General features: G+C 44.0%; 1 protein-coding gene across 3 annotated transcripts in view; it reads right to left on the bottom strand.

Annotated features, from left to right (window-relative positions):
* The window catches only part of JCAD (junctional cadherin 5 associated), a 45,926-nt gene extending 34,397 nt beyond the window's left edge, over window positions 1–11,529 (bottom strand). Inside the window, exons 1-3 of one of the 3 annotated variants that reach the window (XM_053922593.2) lie at window positions 11,405–11,495; window positions 10,018–10,043; window positions 4,809–5,010 (exon numbers count right to left, since the gene is read on the bottom strand). The gene's annotated coding sequence lies outside the window, so the exon portion shown is untranslated. Of the gene's footprint in view, window positions 1–4,808; window positions 5,011–10,017; window positions 10,044–11,404 lie in introns of all 3 variants that reach the window. The other 2 variants (XM_053922592.2, XM_045182794.2) reach the window with 2 other exon arrangements.
* Window positions 11,530–19,045: the final 7,516 nt, after the last annotated feature.

The following is a 19,045-nucleotide window of genomic DNA, read 5'->3' as shown; positions in this document are numbered from 1 at the left end:
AGAGAGTGTTTTGATGGTTGCCAGATAGGAGGAGTGTTTGGGGGAATGGGTGAAGAGGTGAGGGGATTAAGAAGTACAAATAGGTAGTTACAGAATAGCCACAGGGATGTAAATTACAGCATAAGAAGCAGAGTAGCCAAAGAACATATACGCGGGACCACTGGACATGAACAATGGTGTGGGGCTTACCTGAGGGAGTAGGGTGTGCTGGGTGGAAGGGGGCAAAGAGGGAAAAATTGGAACAACTGTAATAGCATAATCAATAAAAAAGTAATTTAAAAAAAGGATACGTAAAAGTGGAAGTCACACAAATATAAGAGTATTGCAATGGCTCTGGTTTGTCTCTAAAGAGTAACTTGCCTTATGGAAATATTTTACATTAGTTATTAATTTTCATCAGGGAATTTGGACCATTTCCTAACTCCTTTGGTATCATTTGGGATGTAACTCTTGATTTCCAAAGTGACTGCTTTTCATGACTGCTTTATAGTGCCTACATTCCTTGTCTTGTGTGGATGAAGACTTCAATGTCCATCCAAGTCACTTAGAGCAGTAAACGTACTCTATGTAGTCCAAAACATTAACACCGAATTCCTGAGTGTGTAATGCACCAAGCACTAACACCATAATAAGGAATAAGACATTTTCTTTGCCCTTGAGAATCTCAGCCTTGCTGTGGAGACAGGTGGGAAACAGACAATCAGAACAGAGCATATGCATGTATTAGTGACAGGAGCCAGCTACCTCTCCACATTGTCACAGCACTGTGACAGAGATAAGGACAGGATGATGCAGAAGGGACCCTTACGCAATCTCAAGGGGTCTGGAAGTCTTCTGGAAGATTGCTCCTAGGTTGAAAAGACCCTCTACTCAGGGTAGATGCGCACAGCAGGACCACCCTGGAAGGATGGTTTTCCAGCTGGTTCAGTTAAGAAGCTTTTCCCTTCACTACTTTTGCTTGTTATCTGGCATCAAATACTCATTGTGGGACACATGGGAAGAGTGGCTGGGCAGTGAAAGTGCCTAGACAAAGTCTCAGGTAAGGAAGGGACTTGTAGCCTTGGCTGGGCCAGGGCGCAATGACTCAAGACAACAAGACAACGAGCACACTGTAATTATCATTTCCATGCTGTGAATATGTAAACATGTTAATGCAGGAAAAACATTTAACAGGAGAACCAACATGAGGGCAGCACTGCCTCTGAGAGCGGGGTTTCTCTCCGGGAGCTTCTGAGGCAGAGGCTGAGGGGACTGAAGGTGTGTGCGCACAGCCATCAAACCTGTAAAAGAGGAATATTTACCCTCACATCCTGACGTGTGCTGAGTATTTGCTACTTCACTTTTTTCCACTTCCAAAAGCAGATTTTTTCCTTTTCTTTTTTTTTTATTGTTGTTCAACTACAGTCGTCCCAATTTGCTATTTCACTTTTTAAAGATGATGGTCACTACCCGTGAAACTTCATGGAGCCTAACAGTCACAACCTACAGTTTGAAAAGCACTATTATAGAAATCATTCCCATGCTGGCCAGGGTGCTGGACTGGGTGACCTCTGAGCTTCCAGCAAGTTCAAAGACCCTATCAATCTATGAGAAATTCCTTGATCTAATAAGTTCATTGCTCTGTTCTCAACAGCAAATACAGCTGTTCTATCCTATCAGAAGTGTTTTTACCAAGAAAAAGCCTAACTGCTAAGTACTTTCCTATTCTTATGAGCCAAAAATGAAACAGAAATGAATCTCCTTAAGGGAAAGAACCGTCCCTGCTTCCTTCCTCACTCCACCTGTGACACCACCCCCCCCTCCCCCCGGGCACCTGAGGTCTGGGAACACTGCGTCACTGGCTGGAGGCAGGGGCTGGGGTGGGGGGGCCTGGCGTGCAGAGCTGCCACCTTTACTCTCCCCTCGTGAGAAAGCCAAGACGCAGCTTTTTGTTTCTTTTGATTTCACTTTTTTTCTTCTCATGTTTTCCTACTATCCTCTGGTCCCTACATTCCGAAAGTCTAGCATTTCAAAGACAAAGCTCATAAAGCGGTTTAAAAACTAGCACCACCAGAAGAACAGACAGCCGAGTCAAAGGGACGCTGGCGCTCGCGGATCCAGTTCTGTGGGTAGCGTGTGTTCAGCTGTTTGTTCTCACCTCGCTGGGAGGTGACTGCAGACTTTCTCCCACACCAGCGACTTTCAACCTTTTTCATCTCACGGCACACGTGAATTAATTACTAAAATTCTGTGGTACACCAAAAAATATATTTTTTGCTGATCTGACAAAAAAGGTATAATTTTGATTCATTCGCACCAACAGCTAACGTTGTATTGGCTGTTGTCATTTCTTTGACAACCTAAGGGACGAGAGGTCAGCGCCCCAACTGAACAGTCTGGTGCTGTGTGTCTGGAGAGCTCTTGTGGCACACCTGCTGCAAACTGCTGTTCTACACAAGCGCAGAGAGGGTGGCAGAGCACAGTATGAGCACACACGCTCTGATGTCGGAGTGACCTAGGTTTCCAGCCTGGCTTTCACCTCATACATACATGACCTTTATCAAGTTACTCAACTTCCAAGCCTTAGTTTTCTCATGGGTAAAATAGATGGGTCTGCCATTTATTCCAGGGAGAAGTATGGGACTCCCTGGAGCTTTAGGATAGTAATTTCTAATAGATTTTGTGGTATTGCTCAATTTAACTAGAAAAAAATCAGAGGTAGGCCCAGCCACCCACTCAGAGAACGTCTCACCTGGTCGTACAACTTGGGTTGAGCAAAACAAACCATTAGGTTAAAACAAACTTTGTAGGTCCATGTGGTTGACCCTCAAACAACATGGGTTTGAATGTGTAATTTTTTTCAATAAATACTGTAAAAGTATTTTCTCTTTCTTATGACTTTCTTAATAACACTTTCTCTTCTCTAGATTACTATCCTATAAGAATACAGTATATAATACATATAACATACCAACTGCATCTTAATCAACTCTTTATATTATCAGTCAAGCTTCTAGTCAACAGTAGGTTATCAATAGTATTCAGGGAGCCAAAAGTTATACCTGGATTTTCAACTAAATAGGAGAGTAAGCCCCCCAACCCCCACATTGTCTCAAGGGTCAACTCTATGTAAACAAAAAACAAGTAACACTGAGCTGGGTGGGAAGACAGTGCCCAATCCACAACCCTCTTGTTCACCGCTATGAGACTGGTTTAAACTGAATTGAATCCATGAGATGACACCCAAAGAGAAACGCTTAGTGCACCCAGTCTCTAATTCAGGTGGTTTGAAGGGGACAAGGTGGGGGAGCAACAGTGCTGAACAGCCAGGTTTGCCTCCGGTAGCTTTTCGGATTGATTCATGACATCAGTAGGTTTATATTCTATTCCTTTTGCCCCCTGAGGATGCTTGTGATAGGTGGCAAAATGCTCAAGATACTCTCCAGCAGATGCCTAACAAATTCATCAAGAGTATCTTCCAATTCACAGTTAACTTATTCTCCCATGCCCCAACTAACGCCCTGTATGCAAAGCAGAAGAAAGAGAGTGCTGTGTAAGCTCAGAACAGCGGCACACACGAGGGGAGGAACACCAGCCACCCACTGAGCATCTGCAACGTGCCAGGTACTCCGCTGGCCGCCTGGAACACTTGACTTCACCTTCTACTCCTGCACACTTCCTGGTGTGCCTACGAATGTCTCCATTTCACAGACAAGAAAGCTGAGGCTGACTGAGTGCAAGGTGACACAGCTCACAGGTGCAGACACAAGGTCACACCGAGGCCAGCTAGCTTCAAAACCCATGCTACTCTTTTAGGCTCACCTATCTATATAGCAACAGGTTTCCAAATTTACCAAAACGAAAAGCATCAACAAGAAAAGAGAGCAGTCATGGTGACATTAAGGTGCAAAACTGTGCGTTTAAAAAGAAAATAAATTCTCCTTTATTCTCTGGGATTAGGAAGGCCGCTCTAGATGCTTCATTGCTTAAACACAGCACACACATGTGCACAGTGGATGCCTCCCTTGACTGCAATGTCTTGATGGCAATACTAGTGTGAATTTCTGAACACATAGTGACACGGTTCGTTCACAAGTACACCATGCAACTGCTCTGGGACCTTCTGCAGACCTCCCATATCCTTTAAGGTTTCAGGCTCATTAGTGACACAGAGCTATCGTAAAACCTGTTGTGTAAAACCGAAAAGCAGACAAACTACATCTATGCTAAATGGAGAAGGAATAACTTTCAGGAAACAGATGAACTCTAAAAGAAAAAACAATTATCTATATAGAAATGGCCACCTTTACCTGCATCATTAATAGATTTTGGACTTATTTTGAGCAAACAATGGAAAACCATTAAGGGTTTGGGCAAGAATAAGGCTACTCCATGAAGAACCTAGCAGGAAAGTGGACTGAAGTGTCCAGACCATGGACAGATGTGAGGACAAGTAGTTACAAATCCCTCCTATGGTAATGTGCAGGGGTGCAAGCATAGAGCATAAGAAAAAAAAGAGATAAGAAGAGTATTTTTCAAGGGAAGAAGGACAATGAATCTGAGTCTTGATGACTCAGAAAATGGTCTTCTCATTAAGAGAAATACAGAAGTCAGAAATAATTATTGGTTGGAAAAGATGACAAGTAATTTGACTTTGACTTAACCAACCAATTCTGACAATTTTTTCTTTTCCCCAAATCATTTTCAAATGGATTTTCATCACATTATTTGTCATTTCCAAAGACCTGAATGAGACCATTTAAGGTAATCTTCTTGAGCTAGATAGAGCTCTAAATTCTTTAAATATCAGCTCTATTGTTTATATTTACATGGAAGGGATGATAAAGTTAGGAAAATGCTGTTAACAATCCATCCGCACGTAAGCACAGAATTCAGCTCTCCACCCCGACTCCAGAAATAAATTTCTACTTCTCCATGTTGCTCGGCACATCTGTTGTGTTGAATTCATCCTCAGACACTGCACAGAAGCAAAGGGAGAACCTGTTTGGACTTTCGTCTTCCCCTGAAAAACTGAAATAAGAAGGTTGAATGAGAGGTTCTTCAGGGTCTTCTAGCTCTAGAAACCTGCCCCCCTCTAACCTGTTCTCCTTCGTGACGAACGACATGCATTTCTATGTCAGCTGGCCACAGTGAAATGAATGCAGCTTGTGGCCATGACACAGAACAAAGCTAAATAGGTCATATGAACACAGAATCCCTGACCTTGGCCTCATTAGGCCCCATACAGAGACAAACTAAGAGAGAAGAGCTAAATGGCCACACTGAGAAGAGGAGATGAGTATTGAGGGACTGGAAAGGGGAGCAGGAGGGAGGCCAGGGACCACACCATCTAGCAAGTTCCAGAGCGCAGGAGTTGCACACTTATTCCAACGTAAATAAGACACTTATTTCTTCGCACTGGAAGTGCCAGGCATGGGGCTTTGTGCTGGAGAACAAAAAGACACCTAAGACCCATCAACACCCTCCCTTGAGGATGCCATAGTCTGTTATTTCACTGCATTCTCATCGTTAGAGGTTGAAATTCACAAATGGTACCACTTTCTCCTGCGTTTCCATTTACAAAAATTAAAATATTTTCATTCTCACATTTACAGTTATAAGACTCCCCAAGACAGCGAATTGAACAAAATATAAACAAGTTCATTAAATTAACCATAACTTCTCTTTTAAAAATTTGTCTAGAACATAAAATGAAAATTAATAAATACATTATTAAAAACATGAAACAAATGTTCACCCTCACTTGTAATCAAAGATATGCAAATTAAACCAAAATGCCATTATTCACTTACCAAATTATTATCTCTTAAAAACCAGTATTTGTTGTTGGTGAGGGCATGGTGACTTATGAGGGTTCTCCCATTTGTGGGTGTAGGAATGGGGGGGGCTGTGTGTAAATGGGAATTTCCTTTCTTAAAAGTGATTAATATGTCATAAAATCTTTAAAAATCTGAAACCCTATGGACAAATCTTACTACTTAGGACCCATCCTAATGAAGTAACCAGAGATATACACAAAGTTGTATATAAGCGTATTTATCCAAGTGTTAATATGATACTAAAAAATAGGCTAAATCTGTATTTAAGGGATGGTTAAAAATCCTGATACACCCACGTGATAGATTATAATGTGTATACACACATGTCAAATTATAGTTTCAGATATATAATGGCACGGGGAAACGCTCACGGTTCCAAGTTAAATAATAAAGACAGGACACAAAGCCCCAGGTCCAGAGTAATACAAATTCCACTTATGTACATATGCGCAAGGGGGGACAAACCCTGAAAGGAAAAATACTAAAAACATCTACAGTGGAATTGGATTCTGGGGTTTTTTTTACGTCCTTATTTATATTCTATAGCATTTTATGAGGGTCTGTTATGAAACGTATTTTACGAGGTTTTATCACGAAATGAACCTTATGAAGTACCACTGTGCAGATAAAAAATGGTCAAATGATGACACTTGCATATACTTTAAGTTATTTCATCAACAGAAAAAAATTCTAAACAAGGAGTTGCGTAGGTAGAGTTAAGAAAATGTATCTTTGAAAACGCATCACATATTGGGAAGACTCAATGAGAATAAAACAAGAATAAGCGGTAAATCACATACCGGTCTAAGAATCTAGTAGGCAGTGCATGTGTCTTATCTGCTACAGAGATTCTTAACCTGTTTCCAGCGAGCCTAAAATTACATGTCTCGCCGATAAAATCTAACACAACATTGCAAACAGCACTCTAAAGCTCTTGATTAGACACTGTTACTCCCCTACAGAGCCTAAAACTTAGCTGTATTCATCAACATTCCGTACTCAAGATGTAATTAGTCCCCCAAATTGTTGGCAGCTCACTGTAAATATTTCTTCAACTGACAACTTTTTGGTCTAATGTTATGATTAATATATAACAAAGCACTTTCTTTAAACAAGAGGTAAATAGTCAGACATAAAACAAACCAGAATGGAGCATGTTGCTTATGATAACGTGGATTTTTTAAGGCTTCCTATAGCTTTGCTTTTTTTAATGTAGAACTAAGTATTCTATTATGAGCAACAGGACTGACATTTCCCTTTTCAGTCCTAATAAATAGAGGGCTTGGTAGTTCCAGTTCAAGTTCTGGGACAGTAAGTTCTCACACAATGTCGTTAACAAACCACACAGTGTGATGGTCAGCTCTGCCAGGGCCCTCAAGTTGTTAAAAATCTCCTAAGACATAAAAAGCATATTTAATCTGTGAAGTAATAATTTTAGTAAGGCAGCCACCACTGAGTTGTTTCAGTAAGGTGACAAAAAAAAGAAAACAAAAAAACAGAGAGAGAGAAAAAAAAAACAAAACCCAAAACACTTGGGTCTAAGATCAAAAAGGATCCTGGAACCCAATCTGGCTGGGTTGGGCTAGTGTTAAGGCATTGATCCAAAAAGAGAGAGAAGAATATTATTAGAAAATATTATTCACTTCATTTTCTCACAAATATGACTTCTCTTCTTTTTCACAAATATGACCTCTAACTTCTCTTTTTTGCCTTTTCCCCCACAACTTCTGTGAACACACACACACTCACTTCTGTCTTCTCTTTCACCTTTACATTCTGTCACACAATTATACCTTGGAGACCCCAACTCATTTTCTTGAGACCCCAAGTACCTCATTAGCATTTCTGAAAAATTAGTAGTCATTAAGAAAAGAAATGAAATTAGATATTTTTAATTTTCTAAAATGTTTGGCTTTTTGAAAAAATAACTGTGAAACTTATAATAGGTTAGAATTTAATTGTACTATCATCAAATATGTCAAACGCCACATATCAAGATTCCTAAAATAGTCTATTAAACTTGTAACACACTAGTTTTGTTTTCAAATATCTTTAGGGTAAAAGAGCCAAGGCTTTACAGAAATGTTAAAGCTTAAATGATTTCATATAATTCTTACATTTTTGCTTATTTTCTTTAATCCTCACCAGAGGATATGTTTACTGATTTGAGCGAGAGAGAGAAACATCGGTCAGTTGCCCCCTGTACATGCCACAACTGGGGATCAAAACTGCAATCTGGGTATGTGCCCTGCTGGGGGATCAAACCCACAACCTTTCCATGCGCCAGACAACTGAGCTACCCAGCTGGGGCTGCTTATTTTCTAATTACAAAGGTCACTTAAAGTTATTGTAGAAGTAAACGCTACATAATTTTGTGTTTAAGCAAAGTAAACGTTCCCAATGAACGCACTGTGCCAAAAGATAACCAGCAATAACTGGTTTCTACTCCTCCAACTCTTCTTCCTATACATAGAGTGTCTCTATCACTCCATCTCTTGTTCTTCTCCTCTGTGAGATATATCTTGGTATCTCTTCATAATAGTACCTTCAATTCTTTCATTTACATAGAGAAGAAACAAGCTTAATACATGAAATATCGACGGAAAACCAATAAGCAGCAAATACAAGGATATTTAGCTGTCTGATCATCGTTGCCAGTGTGGGCCAGGCTGTTCCCAACTATATTATCTACAGAAAATTTTTGAAAAATATATTTAAAGGAATCTAAATTTTAAATAAGATACCACAAATTCAAATTAAGATAATTGAGGTTTTAGCATTGGGGCAGTTCCTGTATTTTTTTAAATGACATTCAGTGTTTAAAGCATTGGAGACTGATCTAGCCTTCCCTGGGCTGCTGGGCCTTGGCCAGTGAGTGTCCCTCACTGAGTGTTCCTTAAGTCAGCAGGTCCTTGAAACAAAGCACAATAGCAAAGTTTTAATGAGTGATATAACCCTTGCCATTCAAAAGGTAAAAAACAACTGTTTAAAAAAGCAAACAGACCAAAGGAATGGGTTCAGCCATAGGCCTGGAGGATTTCAGAGATACAGCCCTTGCTTATCAAAATAAAAACCACAACAGAACAATTGCTTCAATCCTACACTCTGTTCTAAAAGATTCTAAACTCTCTCCAGATTAATTGGCGTGGAGTCCCACCAAGCTCATTAAAAGAGAAACTTCTGGGCTCCTACAGCTCGGCTGGTGTCCGCTGTCCTCCCAAACTCAAGGGCTCTCCAGCAAGGACAAGGAGAACTTGGCAGAACCACAGACTCCTGAGCTTCCTTTACTGACATTATTTCCCAGATTTATTTTTAAATCGCATTTTAAAAATCAGACTGCAAGGATCTTTTCATATTTGCTCTTTTTAACTGAAAAATTGGTCCTTATTTATTCTCCTTGCGGTACCCCCCGGGTCCAGTTCCATTTCACAGCTACTGAACGATACGCCTTCCGCCCTGGAGTCTGTGACCGTTCGGACGGGTTATTAGGTAACTCTGGTTAACTTGTCAAGCGAACCATGTGGACGCCCAAGCATTTCAAGTTACGTTCCAAGGAGGTGGGAAGAGAAAATTCTTTTTTTTCTTTTTCTGACACAGGTTTCTTCCACCCACCAACCCCCTCATGGGCTTGCCAATGCCCTGACCTTCCAGTCTCTGCAGCAGAGGGTGAAGTTTGGCAGGAGAAAGACCCAGCAAATTAAGGCCTCCATTCAACAAATATTTGCTCACCCGCTCCAAGGGAGAGTTCGGAAGTGGAAGTCTGCTTCATGCTGCCTGCCAGGAGTAACATTGAGCTGTCTTAAGGAAGCTTGCTCCGCTGATAGCTAAGAATCAGACACCTCATATCAAGGTAAATAGATAGTCCAAACTCACAGAACATCACAGAAAAGCAAATGACTTACCAAATTCCCAATGTCACATAAAAGCCAACACAAGTCCCATGAAATAGAATCTGAGTATGATTTGCTTAAAAAAAAAAAATTCACACCCACTTGTGTTGTTGGATGGTTTTAATCTGGTTTTCTTAAATTCAAAAACTACCTGACATAAGGTATCATTTTCCTGAAGTTTTACCTGCACAGCCCACTGAGTTTAGACTATTGAGATTGCCATTTGTCAAAAAAATTTCTAGCTACCCAAATCCCATTTCCCACTCCCCTCCCCTCCCAAGAATTCCCTCCCATGCTCCAACCCTCACCTTAAATCACTGGGATATCTGCAAATCTGAAAAGACAAAAAGCCAGAGAAAGGAAGACATGAAGCTATTGGAAAAACGTCGGAGTTGTGTTGTCCACACTACTTCACCCTCATCCCCGAGACTAGGGGAGGGAAATGGGGAGTTTGGGGGCTGGTAGGGGAGGAGATGAAAGGGTGGGAGAGTGGGTGGCTGGGTTTGTGTGTGGTGGGGAAGGGGGGTGGCAATCTGTCTACTAAGCTCATTCCCCGAAGTCCCCAGCTCCTAGAGAGCATGGATGAGCAGGACTAGGGCATGTCCAGGTTGCGCAGGCACAAGAAGTTCCGCTTTTCTTTTTTTTCTTCAGTAGTGAAATCACAGCTTCTTTTTCGAACCCTCAGAAGAATCCTAGGCGCCCGGCTGCTATTGCCAGTGACAAGGAGCAAGAGAGGCGCTTTCAGCTGTAGGTGCGGAGCCTCCCTGCAGTCCAGGCATCTAGGGAAACCCTGACATTCTGGGTGACTTGACAGCGATCTGGGGTGGTGAGCTGAGGGTGTCGCGGTGACCTGGGTGCGACAACCCCTGCGGGCGGGTGGCTCCATAAACCATCGAGTTAACGAGATTTACAGCACTCTCAGGCGGTGCTCCTTCCTTTCTCCCACCCTACCCCACCCCTCCTTTTTTTTTTTTTTTCATTTTCTTTTTTGCTTGACCACCAGCAGTTGGGGCCACCCGGGGGTGGCTGGGAGCGAAAGCGATTAGCGCCCTAATCCCCAGTCCCGACCCGAGGGGCGGGGTCGCCGGGCCGGGCGGAGACTGGAGCGGCGAGCGGGACGCGGCGGCGGCCAGCTCCCAACGTCCCGCGGGCAGGTCCGGAGGCAGTGGGTGGCGTGGGAACCCGGGACCTCGGCTCTGTGAGGAGCGGCTGGCAGTTCCCGGGGTGGGGATGTCCGCCAACTCGGGGCGCACAGGGGAGGAAGGGAGTGGCTGGACTAGAGCTGGAGCGGGGAAGGCGCCGAGGGGGAAACAGCGACCCCCGTCCTCCAGGGACCACCCCCGCGCTGAGGGGCGACGTGAATCCTAACGCCAGCCGCGGCCTTCGGCGACACGGGGAAGCCCCGCGCCCCGCGCCAGCGCTGAGCACCTGAGAGGCGGGGACTCTCCCCCCTGGAGAAGCGGGAGCCCCACATCCACCTCCACCTCGCGGCTGCGGTGCTGGGCGTCGCCAGGAGTGGCTCGGGGCAGAAGGCAGACCTTCCCCTAGGCTGGGAGCGGCTGGGACCCCAGCAACGTCCGGCTGGAGAAGTTGGGGGCCGAGCGCGGGAGGCTGGGGTCGAGGCCCGTGAAGCGCCGTGGGGACGGGTAAAATGCACGGAGGGAGTCAGGAGTGGGGAGAGTCGCCGGTACTTACCGAGCGGCTCCCGCATGCTGCCGCGCGCCGCCGCCGCTCCGGCCGGCAGGGCACCAGCTCCACTAGCCCGCCCGCAGCCCCGGCAGCGGAGCATGCCCGGAGCCGCATCCGCCACCCGCCCCGCCACGCCACGCCCCGTCCGTTGCCCCGCCCATTACCCCGCCCTGCCCGCCCATCCGGGAGGCTCTGGCTGTCTCGGTGGGAGGGCTGCACCCGGGCAGAAGCCAGTGTGGCCCTCCTCCTGTCCTTTTCTGGGTGGGTCATACTGAAACCACAGGTGGGCTGGCCACGTTTCCCTGCCTTTTCCTGACACGTGGATTTGGGCAGCTTCAACCCTGTGCGAATGTACACACGCACACACACAGATATGCATACACAAAACACAAAAACACTCATGTTCAGTCACACACAAAAGCACATAGTCACACAAATTCACACACATATGCACATGCATACACAGAGACATAAAACAGACACACGAACATCTCTTACACACAGAAACACACACTGAAGGCATGAAGGGCAGAAAACAGTGATGACGACAACAGTTAGTACTTGGATTAACTTCTTTTAAAAAAGACATCTAAGAGTCTTAGCTATAGGCTGGAAGAAACCTCAGAGGTCAGCTGTGACAGATGAGGACACCGAAGACAGGAGGAGGATTTACCTAAAGCCAAGAGCAGGAGGAGGCCAGTGGGGAGTTCAGAGCAGAATGATTATTTACAGTCTGCCAACCACTCCAAGTTTCTCTTGCGGCAGAGATTAGACTGCTGCCAGGTCTGTTCAGGGGCGACAGCCCTTGTACTGTGGAGGGCAGAAAAAGGACATAACATGTACACCTCTGCTGACAAGTTGGGGAGAGGGAGAGGATGTCGGCTAAGTCAAGTCCATGAGGGCAAAAGTGGATGGCAAAGTAAACTGGAGTCCCTGTAGAGCAAACTTTTTAGAAAAACATTTAACCACACCGTGGATTTAGGGCTGTGTTTTCTGCCGTAACACCAATAATGCCAATAATAGCTAAAGTTGTTTCCACTGTCACCCAATCTGAGCCCTTCATATGCATTATTTTCTTTTAATCCTCACCACAGTCCTTTGAGGTGGGTGTCTCTGGAGATTGGGGCTCAGGGAGACACATAGCATGTAGCATGTTAGCATGTAGCATAGTTAGCATGAAGACCATTGTTCTGAAGCCTAACCATGAGGAATGTGCAGCCTAAGAGAGCAACGAAGCCAAACACACTAGAGCTGGGGCGGGTGGGGGAGGGATAACCATAATCAGGTGCCACGCTGTGAATTATCCATAGTGCATCTGAGGATGGCAGTGGACAGTGGGGTCACGTGCTCAAGAGGCAGACAACTTGGGTCCCAATCTTGGGGGCTTCCGCTACTTCCTAGCTTTACTTTTGTTAGGCTCAATTTCCTCTGAAACAAAATGGGGATAATGACGATGCTAATCTCACAGGAGAGCCATGAGATTGAAATGAGATGACACCTTTTAAGCACTCAGCACAGTACTGGCTCGTTGTGAAAATGAAGGAAATGTTGGCTGCTACCACTAATGCTCATGCTAACAGTGCTGGGCAGGCTGGAGCCACCAGCGAAGGCTTTGTGGGAAGCACCTTAAAGGGGTGTGGCTAGGCAGAGACAAAGGGTATCATCTCCAGCCTGGAGGATTAGGATGAGGAAAAAGAAAGAAAAGAAAATGCTGCAGCTTTTCTGAGAATTTGCAGTTATTAGCAGTGGTCTCATTACTTCTTGTCATAAAACCATCGTTCAGGGATAGATTGCTTCAACGACATACAATTCCCATTTGCCCTCAATTTGTCACCTCAGTGAAGTACCTTTTTGTTGTCGTGGAGCACCTATATTTGCCCAGCGTGACGCAGACATATACGGAGCCAAACGTTTCTGCAAAATCATTAATCAGTCAGCAAACTGAGATTCGGATGCGTTTTCCCCATGGAATAATGTTATACTGCTGGCTTTCTGGGTCACCCCCACAGAAGTTTTGTAATGTAACTGAAATGCTGTAGAAAACAACATTGGAACAATAGTAGAAACAAAGCTAAAGCAACCCAAGTAAAGCTTAATAAGAACTTGTGATTTAACAGAACGGCCGGTAAGGAAGGTAACGAGATTGAAATATCAGATTCTGTAAAAGACCACTTCACAATTTTACAGATTTATGCGGTTTCTTGACACTGGCTCTTTGTTATGATGACCTCATTTCAAAATGTTTGGCTTCTTTCTTTTTTCAGTACTGATATATCGCTAGCCCTGCTCTAAAGCTTTTGAGCCATGATGAAGACCATTTCCAGTGATCAGGCAGAATGAAGGAAATGAGGATAGAAGGAGGTGGTGGTGCTGGGAGCGAGGAGGAAGGCGGGAGATGTTCTGAAGATTTGGGAGTGGAATTTTGGAGAGGAGAGGGGCAAGGTTGAAAAGATACATCACTAAGAATGGGTGATTGTCTGAATTATAATGTGAGAAGACAGAGGCAAAGGACAGTGTGGTGTTCCCCCACATGAAGATAAAAGTCGGTAAGGAACTCCACGGGGCCCTTTTCCCACACAAATCACAGCCCGTGACATGGAATGGTAGACATGGGATGTGGGAAACCAGCCATATGTACAGTATAAACATATATATATAATCTTAGGCATTTTTACGTACACACACATACAAATATACACACGTATATTCTTGCTATGCTTTTAGATAAAAGGACATTTCTTGCTACGTCAGGTCTTTGTAACTCAGAGAGCACATGCACTACTTTTAGCCTGACCGTTAGAGGAATCACATTCCTTCACCCACACCCACTTTCGTGCAACATCAATCCTGTTCTCCCGCCTACTTGATTTGGGGAGATTTAAACACAGGAAAACTTATCTACTGCCTCTGTGACATAAAATATACTTTAAGACAACTTTTTGCACGACGCCGTTAGAAACCCTGTGCTGCATGGGAGTGGGCGCCAGACTCCGCCCGAGTACCCACAGTCCCTGCCTTTCTGAGTCCTGGAGAAGGGGTTTCAGACTCAGGAAGGAACCTGGACTATTGAGTCATCAGGGCAGATGTGCAACGGCCAGAAAAAGAATGCTTAACGGCCTTCTTAAAAAAAAAAAAAACCACAAAAACAAAATCCCTTGTTTCTTTAACTTGCTGTTTTTTCAAGGACCTGAGAATGACTCTCCTCCTTCCTTGTTATAGGGCCCTTCTGTGAAGACCTTCTAGAAGGTTTCCTTTAGCTGACTTGGATTGTCTTTGATGATTTCCTCAGCCTGGAAAACACTACCAGTTCTCATTTTTTTAAAGATTAATGTTCTTGATAAAACTTTGAAGTTCCTCTTGTTGGCTTGTTCTAGAAAGTCAAACAATGAATATAGGAAAACCAGAGAGAGGGTTTTACATCAACAGGTGCTCATAAAATGTTTGTAGACACCGACGTGCTGTGTGTTAATTCAGAGGTTGTGCCGCATAATTATTTTCAAGCATGAAATCTGTTTTTCAAAGTGTGCTCCTTGGACCACCTACTTCCGGACCATCCGCAGGGGTTCCTGGGCCTCCTCAACAATGGCACAAGCAGAATTTCATTTCTAATTCCTACAGTTGAGACCCTGAAATCTGGGCTTGAAGTACATGCCCAAATAAGAAGCAGGGATACAGCTCAGGAAATAGAAATGTTGTGTCAAGAGCTAACAGGATGACTGGTACATAATAAACAAACAAACAAAAAGACAGTAGCCGTGGACAACAGTGTGCGATGATAAAGAATAGCACAGCAAGGTCCCTCGGGAATTGAGTGCAAGAGGTGTTTGTTAACTGCTGCTTGGAAGATTTGACACTTCCCAAACAGAAAACTTTACACCCCTAGGGGTGAAGAAAAGAATAACAAACATTTTTCAGTCATATGCCTTCACTCTAAGAAGAATGGATCTGTAATTATTTGCTATCTCTTTGTCAGCTCTTTCCTGCATAAGGCTTCACGTTAATGGAAACCAGCCCCTCTGCCTCTCTCCCGAGCAGGGTCGCCAATCACCCAAGCAAAGGGTTGCTGTTTACTAGTGGCTGACAGAACATTCCAAACATCCCCCTGCCCAAAATCTACAAATCTTTGCCAGATTCATAAGGAAAACCCTGTTTTCCTGTCCTCCAGGGAATGACAGTGGCTGGCTGGGATGCGGATGGTACAAAGGTGGTGCAGATGTGGCTCTGAGAAGACAGTGACGTGGCCAGATATGGGCACCAGCGCTGCTCTCCGCCATCAGCACCCGCTCATCGAGAATCAACCCAAATTAACTTGAGTATATTCTTTAACCCTGTGTGACTTTTTATTTAAAAAATGGGAGTACGTGAACACCTATGAAACAAGTTAGTTACCAACATTAATTGCAAAAAAAAGCATCTTCATTTCGGGAGAGAACAGCATGCCCGAGTGTCGTTGCGTCGGTCACAGCACGAGGCAGAGCAACACAGAAATGATGGTAGGTCGGGAGGAAGGAGCGAGCACTGCTTTCATTCAACATTTTTCACACGTCGGACATTTGGCTGGGCCTTGACTTAAGTTCTTCCATGCATATGAGGGTAGCGTTTGTTAGCAGGGTTGCATGATTTTGAAGCAGTGATCACAGTTGAGCACTGAAGAGAATGTAAACCTTCCATATGAGAAGCTTGCTTTCCATGTCTTTCCTTGTTTACCTCCATAAAAGTCCCATACCTTGGATCTGCTTTATTGGCACACATAATTAGTTCGGATAACAGATTCTGAGTTCCTAGTGGAAGGGACCGTTCATCCCTGCCCTAACTGTGTGGTGGTAGGCTCTGCATTTGTCTACTTGGCATGCATTAATTGCAGGGCCAAACTGAAGGCCACAGTTGCTTACAGATCCCCTGCCATCCAGAGCCATTCTCTGAGCCACATCCTTACCTAACTATTGCACACTGAGCCAATATTTTCCCTGCCTTAAATAGGGAGCACCTCTATGCCCCAAAGTTATTCAAACCAGCCAATGCTGAGCAGTTTTCCCAGCCTAGCCTTGCCTTGCCTTTCCCACAGAAACCCCATAAAGGCTGAGGTTTATGCTTTCCCCTTGTTCCTAACTGCCTCCGGACACTGGTGCCTTCCCCTGCGGTCCCGCATGGCGTTCCACACTTCTTGTTTCTAGGGAAACCATGAGTTTAAACTTTTCTTTCCATGGCATTGATCCCTCTGTGTTGTCACATAGTCACCTGTATAAATTAAGACCCAGGAACAAATCAGTGCCCTGTTTTCCACAACGTAGCACGAGACCTGTGGTCAGGTAGATACAATGACTATCTGCTGGATTGCATTGCTGAACATCTCCAAAGTAAAAGTAAAAAGAAAAAAGGTTGGGGGGGGGGGCGTTTAAACTCACATCGCACAAATCCTGAGTTACAGATTCTTACCGTATGAGTAAGTCAAAATGTCAGCTGAGGGTCGCCAATAATGAAATGGCCAGCCCCTTTAGACAATGTTTAGGTTTTCTTGAACTTCTCGTCCATTTCTTTCAAAATTGTTTTGAATTTTGCTTTTATAGTGTTCCATCTTAAACTCAGATTACTGTCCTCAAATTCTGTTTATGAGCCCCCTAAGTATTTCAAACAGATTGGGTGCTATTTATTTGGTTGGTTTAATCCAACAAAAATTAAACTTTCTGTAAGCAAATAGCATTAAAAAACCCATTTAAGAGAGGCCAAGGAGAATTATTAGTGGTTTGTAGTAAGGCAACAAATAAACATGAAACATACGTCTGAGAAATGAAAATAAATCACTTGTGAAAGTGAGCTTTTCAGCAGCAGTAGTTACAAAATAACGGTAGAGGTCCCAACCTGGTGGTGTTTGGCTGGAACAATTAATCGGTTAGTAAGCCCCTGGGCCACTGCTGTGGTGTTTCTTTTGTCACCCACCTCCCCTGATAATGTAGTCCCTATTGCCCAGTTGTCACGGATAAGACCCAGCGGGACTCCCCATTTCCGCATGTGCCATTGCCACGACCTCTGTCCCTGTGTGGGAACCCGCAGTCCCCTTCACCCTGAGATGATGAACTGAGAGCAGTTAAAGCCAGCAGGAAACTGCGTGTACTTTTCTAGTCTTCTCAGAGCAGTGAGTATATTAATTCTTCGTCTAAATATTTTTACAGTCTTCCCTATGGTTCTCGATGCCTGGAATGTGTATTAGAACTTTTGCTGAAACCACTAAATACCTGAAAGTTACCATACCTAACTAGTCACAGCTGTAGTATTAAATCCACCCTGATTTTTCCCCGCCCTATATAGCATTCACTGGAGCCATAATATTATACATTCTTGGAACAGATGCTATTCATAAATAGAATGAATATCTTTTCCAGAGAACCCTGCCTTATTCGTGGTCAGGGGCCACCTGTTTATCAGGCAAATCTACATACGCGGTTATGATGGATTTTGTACGTTGATTAGTTTAAAATATAGAAGAACATTTCCTAGTTACTAATTCTTTGCTGCTTCTTACCATACACTGTTCCAATAGCATTATCGTCATTACTGTCTACATTTTTCCCAGAGTTTCTGTGAGCAGAGCGCTAGCACAGGCAAGGCAGACGCGGTGCAGACTGGGGAACGTGCGGACAGAGAAATCTCATAGTGAAGCACTTGCAGGACTGTCGATCTGAGTCTCAGCCATTCCATGTACAAATGTTAAGGTCTCGACAACTATGTTTAAGGGAATATATTTAAACATTAAAAGACAGGTAGGTTATATTACATGTGGATTTGAAACACTGATATAAAAACAATGAGAAGGAACCCCACAGACACCAGCACATCAGCGCTTTGGGAAAACAAAACACTCTGCTGTTCCTCGTAAAGACAGTGACCAGGGGTTAGCATCATAAAAGCTTACCTGGCATTTAAATTAAAGGCCATGAAATATCTTTAATGCACAGTTAATTCTCACGGCTTCTCAGTGAAGTGTATTTATTCAATGTCCCCAGTTTTCAGGTGACGTGCTATGTTTTGTGTTTGGTGCTACAGGAGACACTACTTCCGCTATTATCTCAGAGTAAGTGCAGGCCTTCCTGAAGCGTTTCTATAAGCACCAAGGCCTCGGCCATCACACCAGTCTGGACGCTTCTGAGGACAACTGCCAGTCGCCTCATTGACCCTCAAGAAACGCCGTTGTCTGAATCTATTCAAGTATGAATGGTAAATTTATGGACTATTTGAAAAAAAAATTAGTGGTTAGCTGTTAGTGGCTAGGAACCTAGAGGTGGGGCTCAGAAATCTGCATTTTAAACAAGTCTCTTAATTCTAATGAGCACCCAGGTTTGAAAGCCACATCTTGGGGCCTATGCTGATATTAACTTGCTACTGACAAGCTCTCAGAAATACCTCCTTTCTGGCTCCATAGGGCTCATTGACTGCAAAGCAATTACCTGCTCCCTTTTGGGAAGCTAAATGCATTCACAGTAAAGTGAATTCCCCTGCTAGTCGGAAGGTAACGTACCCTGAAGGAAGAAGCACTTAGGCCCTGAAGTTGGGCAGAGCTGGGTTCATCTCCATGCTGCCATATATTAGCTGCCTGTCTTTAGGCAAATCTCTTCAGTCCTCTGAACCTGCTTCCTTATATGATAACACAGC

This window comes from Desmodus rotundus, chromosome 4, assembly GCF_022682495.2.
Source record: "Desmodus rotundus isolate HL8 chromosome 4, HLdesRot8A.1, whole genome shotgun sequence".
Classification (NCBI taxonomy): domain Eukaryota; kingdom Metazoa; phylum Chordata; class Mammalia; order Chiroptera; family Phyllostomidae; genus Desmodus; species Desmodus rotundus.
The sequence above is the reverse complement of the archived record's forward strand: the minus strand, read 5'-3'. Positions and strand labels throughout refer to the sequence as shown.